We start from the raw sequence: 10,885 nt of genomic DNA, 5'->3' as shown, positions 1-10,885 counted from the left end.
GATCCAGGCAAAAGTTAGAGACATTGAAAAAAAAGAATTTGCATCCCGCTAGATTGAGTACCTCACACTGGGGCAATCTAGGCAAAAATTAGGGATTTGGCAAGTAACTGCATCTTGACAAGACTGTGTTCTACATCTGTCATCCGCCAGAAAATTCTTGATTCGTTGTCGACTGAAGCTTCGAATACATCGAAATTCGGAATTGGTGGAGAAAAGGTCATTATGTTCAATGTAGCCCTCTCCAATATATATCACCGATTTCAAACTTGTACAGATCTATGGAGTCTTGCCATTCGCAGACTACCATTCCATCAAATCAATTTGAGCTTTTATCCAATTATTTGCACTCTTATTTGTTTCAACTCAACAAATGTTTTGCATGTTTTAATTGATAAAATATCATTGTTTCAAAATAAACAAATTTTTCACAAAATTGTTCTTAAACAAAGTGAACATTCACGACGATGAAAGGGTACTTAGGAGATCTGCAGTGCTCTCCCAAGGGTGGTATGATTCCCAACAGGGTAAGACTTTTGTTCATATCTCTGGCATAACTGTATCTTTTTCCTGTAGGACCTTTCATGGTTTCTCCTCAGCAAGGGTGCTCAGTGCAGTGTTGTTTGAAGTTGTTCATCTTCATTTCCCCGGCAGTGCAGCATTCTTCCTCCAAGCCCTATTAGCCCTATGGTGGGTCATCCCCAGTAGAGTGCTGTTTGAGCCCTATGGTGAGTTATCCCCAGTAGGTTGCTGTTTGAACACTTTTGTGGGCCAGTTCCCAAGCAGAGTGTTTGTTGAAGACTTCAACTTTCTTCTCTCCAGCAGAGCAGTCTTCTCCTCGCCCCAGCATGGGTGCCTTTCTGTGAAGATTCGGTACTTGGTGGATTGACATCCCAGTACTCCATCATTTCCTCAGATAGATCCCCAGCGGAGTTGTTGGCATGATGACCTTTATCAATACCTATCTATCCCCACCAGAGATCTGGTTGCTTCTTGGCATCTTTGACCCCCAGCATGAGTTGCTGTTGTGGCAGTGTCTGCCTGTGCTATGAACTCTTTTCTCCGGTTGTGACTGACAATCCCTCCAGAAGCCTCTTGTGGTCTTCCTCCCCTGCCGGATGGTGTTGCCCCCTGATATCCCAGTCTCCGGCAGATCTCTTTTGCTCTCGGATGATCTTTTGGCTTTCCCTCTAGAAGGGTAGTAACGGGTGGTTGATTCCTGGACCTATGTGTGTTAGACATGTCTGTTTGTCAGCATTCATCATGCATAATGCATATACGCATAATCATAACATTCAGATATTCATGTTGCATCTTTGGCCGTATATCTGTTGATTGTTGTCTCCTGCTAATTGGTGATACAGATCACCCAAGTAGATCTCCCCAAGCAGATGTGGGTGTGTCTGATCCCTCCATATAGAGTCAGCCCCTTATGCAGAAAGTGTCTACCATTTCTTTCTGCACTCCTCACTGATTTATATCCTCGTGGATGACGGTTGTTTCCGTTCCCTCCCTACACACATAACGGGATGGGTTTTCCCTATTGAGTTCTTTCCTCATTAGGATGAGTCTTGATTCAGTTTGCCTTTTTGGATCGATCCTAAACTGGCTTCCTAGTGGCCGTCTCTTGTGCCTCCCTATGGTATAAATGAATAGTTGCTCACTAACCGGCACTCATTCATCTTATCCTCAGCGGAATTTGTTGGCTTCTACCTACTAACCGGTAGTTGTAAGTCCTATCTTTACGGTTTTCTACCTACTAACCGGTAGTTATAAATCCTATTTTCATCCCCTAGCAGAGGTAACCTTTGGGGTTCATTCTGGTTGTTAGCGGTTTTTGCGGTTTTCTACCTACTAACCGGTAGTTGTAAATCCTATTTTCTCCCATTCTGTTCCTCAGCAGATTGATGTGGTCTTCTACCTACTAACCGGTAGATGCGAACCCTCTTTTCTCCCCTTTGTGGAGTCAACCCTTGTGCTCATCCTAGTCGATGACGGTTACTTTTCCGTGGTTTCCTACCTACGAACCGGTAGATGTAATCCCCTCTTTGCGGTTATCATTATCCAGTTTTCGGTATTGATAGTCCTTTTCCCTTTTGGATATTTGCTTTGATTAAGCAATCTTATCCCAGCGGGTCTTCCCCTTCCTTTTGGATAATTGCTCTGAGTAAGCCATTTTATCCTCAGTGGGTCCTCTTTCATTCACCGTTTGCCGGTAATGTTTGTGGTTTCCCCTTTTGATTGGTCATCTTTACATACTTAGTCTGGTATCCTGATGCCTTTCTTTTCGGTTGATTTATCCTTTGACAACCTACAACCCGGTTATGGATGATCTTCCATGCGAGAGTATTATCTACGTTTTGACGGCTATAGATAATACATCTCATGCACTCTTCGGTCGAAGCCCTTCGTGTTTCCCCAGTCGAGTAAGATTCGTTGTCCCTTTGCGGAATCGAATATTCATTCTACCCCAGTTGTTTGGATAATTGCCTTGTTCGCGCGATTTATCCCCAGTGAGTCATCTCTCGTCTACCCCGTTGTTGTTGGTAACGATTGTTTCTCTTTTCGGTTGATTTATCCTTTAACAACCTACAACCCGGTTATGGATGATCTTCCATGCGAGTATATTATCTACGTTTTGACGGCTATAGATAATATATCTCATGCGCTCTTTGGTTGAAGTTTTGTCCTTCCCAGTTGAGTAAGATTCGTATTCCTTGTGGAATCGAATGTCCATCCTTTAACAAGTTTGCTTTCGCTCTCTTCAGGATGATGAGTGTTTTGGAACACACACCAATTCACGATTTCGGTCGATTTATCCTTTGTCAACCTACAACCCGGTTATGGATAATCTTCCATGCGAGTATATTATCTATGTTTTGACGGCTATAGATAATATATCTCATGCGCTCTTCAGTCGAAGTTTTGTCTTTCTTCAGTTGAGTAAGATTCGCATTCCTTGTGGAATCGAATGTCCATCCTTTAACAAGTTTGCTTTCGCTCTCTTCAGGATGATGAGTGTTTTGGAACACACACCAATTCACGATTTCGGTCGATTTATCCTTTGTCAACCTACAACCCGGTTATGGATAATCTTCCTTGCGAGTATATTATCTACGTTTTGACGGCTATAGATAATATATCTCATGCACTCTCTGGTTGAACCCTTTGTTTGTTTCCCCAACTGAGTAAGGTTCGTATTCCTTGTGGAATCGAATGTCCATCCTTTAACAAGATTGCTTTTCTAGCTCTCTTCAGGATGATGAGTGTTTTGGAACACAAACCAATTCACGCCTTGGTCGGTCACCTGTTATATGCCTACAACCCGGTATCCTTGGTGTTCCTTCCTGTCTGCTCCCTATTGCGACCTTGGTCCCCTGTGGAGTCAGATTGTCCTGAGTCGAAGTAATGCCTCTTCAGGTTTTTCTCATATGTTTTGGTTGATTGATATCTCTCACCCGTGTACCGGTCTTAGATATTCCTTCTTCCTGAGCTTGTTACCTACTAACCGGTAACACCTCACCCTTTCTTGCTTCCCCAAGAGGGTCTTTTCTAGACAATTGTTGTTGTGTTGGCGTCTTCTCCAATACATGCATGTTCCCGGCAGGGGCATCTTGTTCAGATTTCTCCCATTCATCCGTTGATGTCTGGTTGAGTCTTCCCAGTCATCCGCTGATGTCTGGTCACCTCTCCGTTGGTGTCGGTAAACGTCGAGTTTCTCCCATTCATCCGTTGATGTCTGGTTGAGTCTTCCCAGTCATCCGTTGATGTCTGGTCACCTCTCCGTTGGTGTCGGTAAACGTCGAGTTTCTCCCATTCATCCGTTGATGTCTGGTTGAGTCTTCCCCATTCGTCCGTTGGCGTCTGGTTGTATCCTTTCTTTGTATCCTTTCAAAATCCCCAGTAGAGTCGTCGGTAAATGTCTTGTCTGGTTCCTGTTGTAAATATCTTGTTCATCTCCCGCAGAGTGCAAATTCCAGGTTCTTTTGGTATTCAATCCCTCATTACCTTGAAAGTATGACAGCCGTTGCTCTCATCTGTTCAAGTTCTCAGTTGATTGAAGAGGGGCAGTTGTAGCACCTCAAATTTTCACCCCCCATTTGTACATTCATTTCATTTTTAGGTCATTAACATTACATTAACATTCATAGTGCATTGCATCACATTCAACTGGCATGGGCATCAAGAAATCCATCAGTTCAAAAGAGCAAGCATTTTCATGAGGAAAAAGCCACATGATGATGCTAGAGAGCTTATATGAACCAAGATTCATTTTGAAGCATTGGACCAAAGGCTAGAGGCTCAAAAGTCATCAGTACATGGCCAAGTCATCTGAGGCCCATAAAAGTCAACTGCAAGTCAACTGAGGGCTAGGAGGTGGAGAGATGGTTTGAGACACTTCATTCATGTCCCAAAGAGGTTTTTTCAACATGTCAAACATCTACCTTGAAGATTCTGAAGCCAGATCAAAAGTTCCCAAAATGGAAGGTGACCTGTAATTTGAAAGTTTCCAAAAATGGCAAGTTTTGGACCAACTTCAACTCAACTTTCCAACATCAAAGAAGATTCAAATGAAATTTTGTCCAACATGAAAGTTGAATATCTTTCTCTCCCATTTCCAAAAAGTCCAAGATCATGAATTTATGATGAATGGTTAAGGAGTTATGATCAAATCTTTGAAAAGTGTGCTTGAAAGTTCAAATGGCCATATCTTTTGGACCAAGACTCCAAATGGAGTGCCTCTTTTTGCATTATTCTCCTCATGAAATATATTTTCCAAATACCTCATCACATGGCATGAAATTTGAACATATGATCATTTGCTTATTGATGAAGTTTTTGAAGGAAAATTGCTAAAATCAAAATTGGTTGATCACATGCATGTAATTCCATTTCCAATGTGTGCATGGGCTGATTTGAAGTGAATTTGGGCCCTTGGTGTGTACTGTTCACGTGGCCATTTCATGCATGAAGTGAAAATGCAAATTGGTGCATACACATTGGTTTATTCTAATCTCAATTAGCTTTGGCCTAATCATGATTTCAGGATAATTAGCAGGGCATATATAAGCTTAATCACAACTGAATTGAAGAGAACACACATTTTCAGATCTAGATTTGGAATTTTGATCCAAATTTTCTCTCACAAAGAACTTCAAGATTCCTCACATAAGCCTCATTTCTCTTGCATAATTCTTGATCCTGGTGAAGTTTTGAGTGAGATTGAACGTGCCATTGGTGATTTTCTGCTCAAAATCGTGCATACCAAAACTTGAAGGTGTTCATGGCAATTTCGAATTAAGCTGGATCTACATGTTTCTAAGCTTCCAATTCTTCATCAATCATCTCTACAAGCATTCTGGAATTGATCTGGATCATTTGGAGCCTTGGATCGTGCAAAACCATAACCTGCTCTTCAAGAGGTGAGTTTTTCGACCTTCACAATTCTCAAATCCATGTGTATAGTTGTGTAGATCTTTGTTTGCTGATGATTCTGGTAGAAATTTCATGAAAAATGGAGCATTATTCACTGAGTTATGAGTGATTTAAGTTTTGCATTCAAGAATGTTTTTGCTCGATTCTCTTTTGTTATGTGGATTTAGGCTTAGTTGTTGGTCGATCCTTGCTCACCATTGAAAGATCTTTGTGATGATATAATTGTTGTTGAATTCTCGACATTTTTGGAAATTTTTGGAAATTTGTGTATGAAGTTCATGCATCTTCATCTTCATCTTCATGAAGAAGATGAAGATCTTCGTTAGCGACGGATTCATCATTGGTAGCGACGGATTCTGGAATTTTACACGCTGGCCTAGGGTTCCTTTCCCATTGGTCCACGCATTGCCTCGCTAGCAGATTGAGTGGCTCACAATCGTTTGACCGCGCCAACTAAGCTTTGACTGACCACGTATTTTAATGAAACGCAGCGTTTCATTCGTTGGCGCGCTTCACTTTCAAATTCCTACAGAGTTCGAATCCGGCCTGGCACAATATTTCAAATCTTCATTCCATTTTTCACTTTTCCCTCCATATTTCCATGCCATACTTCATTTCATTTCAATTTTTTTTCTCCAACTTTAAAAATCCATAACTAATTGAAAAATGACTCAAATGATTCCAAATTTTTTGCAAAATGATCCTCTGTTTGTCCAGTTTTTTATGATGATGAATTTTGAAGTTGTGCACGGATGGATTTCTGTTTGTGTTAGAATGATTGAACACATGTGCTTTTATGACCTTGCCTTGCTTCTTCTATCATGAAATGCTTGATATTGATCCAAATTGCTTGAAATTTTGCATGATGCTTCTTAACATGTTGATTGACATTTTGGTTTTGGTTTGACATTTTTCTCATTTACCATTTCTGTTTTATGCATGTGTTTGCATGGTGTGACAATTTGTGTCACACCTTTGGTTGTTCAACTTGTTCAACTGATTGGTTTAGCTGTTTCCACAGGTACCTAAGTTGCTTTAAGTTCATTTGAACTTTGCTTTGCTTTGCTTGTGGTTGGCATACCACTGAGGTATAATCCCTTGATCTTCATGTAGTCTGGAAGACCTGTCATGTTACTTTGGCAGGCACCTGTCTGAAGCCCTCCTTAAGAGGCAATGTTTGTGCTTGTTTAATTTTGTGCCAAGCAGGTAAAGTCCTCTTAAGAGGCAATTGGCAGATAAAAGGGATGTGCAATCCATCCCCTGCTATTCAGTTGTTTCATTCACTTTGCTCACACCATGTGTTGATGCATTGTGAATAAGAACCCTAGATCTTGTTGTGTCAGTCATTTGTGGAGAAGAGTTCCTTCATTCTGAACTCCCACACTTTCTATTTGATTGAAGCTCTCCCAGGCCAGGGATAAGAGCTATGAGGTCTAACCCTCATCTCTCATTTCATCTGCTTCACCCTAACTCTCAATGTTAGGGTTAAGAGCTCAAAACACCCCTTTCTAGTTGGCTTGTTTGTCGAGGTTGATGTGACCCCTTGACTAAAGCCCAGCCTTGTGTGAGCCAATTGTTTGCATATAGTGTGTGATACTTATGTTTGTGTTTGCTCATGTGCTGTTAAGGCTAGCTTGCTCCCTGTGCAAGTTAGGTTAGGACTAGAGACCTCAACATAGGGATCGTATGCATGACAACTTCTAGGCTCGAGTCGTAGTCTCCCTAGTAGCTTGTTAACTCCCTAGTCTCTGGTTAGGATAGAAGTTCCTTCCCTGTTAAGGGGAACTACGTCGCCCTAATCCTCATACCAGATGAGGTACGTAAGCAGGAGATGAGCAGATCTCTTCGGGCGCCCTTTTTTATTTTTCAACCCCCTTGTGTGTGTTTGGAGTCTGACGTAAGTCCAGCGATTGGCAGTCGGTTTCCTGTGTGCGTCTGTTTGTTGGAGTCTGACGTAAGTCCAGTGATTGGCAGTCGGTTTCCTATGTTTGCCTGTTTGTGTGGAGTCTGACATAAGTCCAGCGATTGGCAGTCAGTTTCCTGTTTGTGTTTTGTTTAGTGTGCGTTAGCCGAGCTACGAGTGCTCTGATTCTTCTCTAGTCAGAGAAGATACGTATGCATAGGATGCGACATCCTAGCGAGCACGTTTCCCCTATTCCCCGAACTACGTCGACTCTGATGTGTGTGTCTGACAGACTACGTAGGCCCAGGATGCGATATCCTGCCGAGTCCCGTTTCTTCCGCCTTTCATCTGTGTTTCAGTCCAGCTTGTGCAGTATTTTGAGCAGTTATCTAGCAACCTTTCTTCTATTCTTTGTGAGCGTGGATCCCGTCGAGTACGACGGATGCGTAGGGGTGCTAATACCTTCCCTTAGCATAACCGACTCCCGATCCTATCAATCTTTGGTCGCGATACCATGTCCTTTCCAGGTTTACTTCGAGCGTTTCCTTTCCCTCCTTTGGGATAAATAACGCACGGTGGCGGCTCTGTGTCTTTTCCCGTCGGTTTTTCGCGTAATGCGACAGCTGGCGACTCTGCTGGGGAATAGCCCGAGAAGTTGACCTCTTGCTGGTCCATCTTCCCTAAGCGAGTCAATCCTACCGCTCTTTAGGATAGTGTTGGTTGCTTTTTCTACTTTATTTATTGCATTTATGATTATGATGTGATTGTATATACGTGCATTATGTGTTTGCATGCATCATATTATCATGCCGGCTATCTGTTTCTCTGTTGGGTGGGAGTTACCAGAGGTAAAAGGCCCAATACCCAGGCTATGAGTGAACTCTAGGATACCTAGGAATAGAGTGATTCATGGGAAGCGGGTGAGATGACCTTGGGTTCCAGATGACTTTGATCAGTGGTTTCAGATGCCAGAATTCATGCCGAAGCTCTGATCCCGTGCCTTGTGATGCACAGCCAGTCATAGTTGCATCATTTGCATCATAGCATGTTTATTTTCAAAAGAAAGTAACGCAAAAAAAAATGAAATGAAAAAATGTATGATGAAAATTGCAAAAAGAGAACAGTTAACCCGCATACGCATATCCTTTTCCAGGGTCATTCATGACAAACAGCATGCGCATCATACGCATCATACACATATCATTATTGCATTACAGGTGTTCTTGAACAAGGCTTCTCATTCTGGTTCCTGTCTTAGGCAGGATTGCTGATCGTCGTCCGACCGCTACGCTACCAGACTGAATCAACAGAGGAATATGGATCAAGTTCAGGCTGAGTTGGCAGAGATGAGAGCTAACATGGCCCAGTTTATGAGCATGATGCAAGGGGTTGTGCAAGGGCAAGAGGAGCTGCGAGCCTTGGCCCAGAGACAGGAAGTTGTGATTCCACCGGTCAATCGTAACTCACCAGAGGGGGTCCCTGTTAATGAAGTTGTTGCTGCCACTATTCCCGTCAACAACTATGCTGTGGGTGATGAGTTGAGGGGTATCAGGATCAATGGTCAACCTTTTGCTGCAGAGACTGCTAATGTTAGAGCAGCCCGCGCTCCAGTTCGTCATCCTGCTCCGTTGGTTGACAGACAGGAGGACATGTTTACTCTCCTCAGTGAGGATGATGAAGTTGTAAGGATTGACGAGAGGGATAGAAAAGTTGACGCCCTAGTTGAGAAAAATCGTGCCATGGAGTGTCAGAACTCTTTGGGATTTGATGTTACCGATATGGGTTTGGTTGATGGGCTGAGGATCCCTTACAAATTCAAGGCGCCATCTTTTGACAAATATAATGGCACTTCTTGTCCTCGCACTCATGTGCAGGCTTACTTCAGAAAGATTTCCGCATACACAGATGACGAGAAGGTGTGGATATACTTTTTCCAGGACAGCTTGTCGGGAGCGTCCTTGGACTGGTACATGGACCTGAAGAGGGAGTCTGTTAGAAGCTGGAGAGATCTGGGTGAAGCCTTCTTGAGGCAGTATAAGCACAACATGGATATGGCTCCGAGCCGAACTCAGCTGCAGAGCTTGTTCCAGAAATCTGGTGAAAGCTTCAAAGAGTACACCCAGAGGTGGCGTGAACTAGCTGCAAGAGTGCAACCTCCTATGTTGGAGAGAGAGCTGACTGACATGTTCATTGGAACCCTGCAAGGTGTGTTCATGGACCGTATGGGAAGTTGCCTATTTGGTAGCTTTTCAGATGTTGTAATCTGTGGAGAAAGAACGGAGAGTCTCATCAAAGCAGGAAAGATACAAGATCCTGGCTCTTCAAGTTCTTCGAGTTCTAAAAAGCCATCCTCCGGGGAACCCAGAAGGGGAGAGGGTGAAATAAATGCTGTGCACCGTCGGAGGAATGTGAACAGAGGACAGTATCGTCAGGCTGCTGTTGTGACTATTCCAGCAACTCAACAACAGCAGAGAAGACCAACTCAGCAATATCAATATCAACAACATCGTCCTCAACAGCAGGCTTACCAGCCTCACAATGGTAATCAAGCTAGTAAGAGTAATGAGAGTAAGAAGATCACTTTTGATCCGATCCCTATGTCATACGCAGAATTGTATCCCTCTTTGATAGAGCGGAACTTGATTACTCCTAGAGATCCACCGGCTATACCCGACAACCCTCGGTGGTGGTATAAGCCTGATCAGCATTGTGTGTATCATTCGGGTGCTCCTGGTCATGACGTGGATAGTTGCTTTCAGTTGAAGATTAAGGTTCAAGACCTTATGAGATCAGGTATTCTGAGCTTTGAGGACTTCGGTCCCAATGTTAGTTGAGCTTGAAGACAACAAGTCCCGGGCTGGCGTTGGCTTGTCTTCTGAGGTCTTCAACGAAAAAGGGTGGTTCAAGAGTGGAGGTTTTATCCACGTCAATCAGAGTGGGGAAGCTGCTGATGCAGAAGATACTGACATTTGTCATCCCTGGAAGGATCTGTCACATTTGGGTCGCTGTGGATGTTCCTACAGTTGTTCATAAGTCAGAGTAATAATCACTTTGTTTAAAAACCCTTCTCCCATGCCAAAAGGAGAAGTGATGACATTGTTGGAAACATTTGTGCAATGATATTTTCATTCAAATAAATTCGTGTTAAAACATTTGTTTTTCCATTTGTTTTCCCTTTTCGCTTTTTGCATGAAATTGGTGATCACAAAAAACCCTAAAAACAAGAATAAAAGCAATTTTTTCATCTGCATAATGATTCCCTTGTTTGATTTCCAAAAAGCTTTTATATTCAAAATCATTATGCAGGTTGATTCTTAAACCCATTGAACATAATGATCCAACGCCATCTCCCAATTGTGAATTCCCTGTATTCAAAGCAGAGGAAGATGATGTTGAAAGGATTCCTGACGAGATTTCCCGACTTCTTGAGCAAGAAAAGAAGATCACTCGGCTGCATCTCGAGAATCAGCAAAACAGTCCAACTGGGGCATTACAAAAAAAAACAAAAAGAAAGAGGAGGGTGAAAAGTCAAAATCAAAAGCAAAATCA

The sequence above is a fragment of the Lathyrus oleraceus genome, chromosome 5, assembly GCF_024323335.1.
Source record: "Lathyrus oleraceus cultivar Zhongwan6 chromosome 5, CAAS_Psat_ZW6_1.0, whole genome shotgun sequence".
NCBI classification, from domain to species: domain Eukaryota; kingdom Viridiplantae; phylum Streptophyta; class Magnoliopsida; order Fabales; family Fabaceae; genus Lathyrus; species Lathyrus oleraceus.
The sequence above is the reverse complement of the archived record's forward strand: the minus strand, read 5'-3'. Positions refer to the sequence as shown.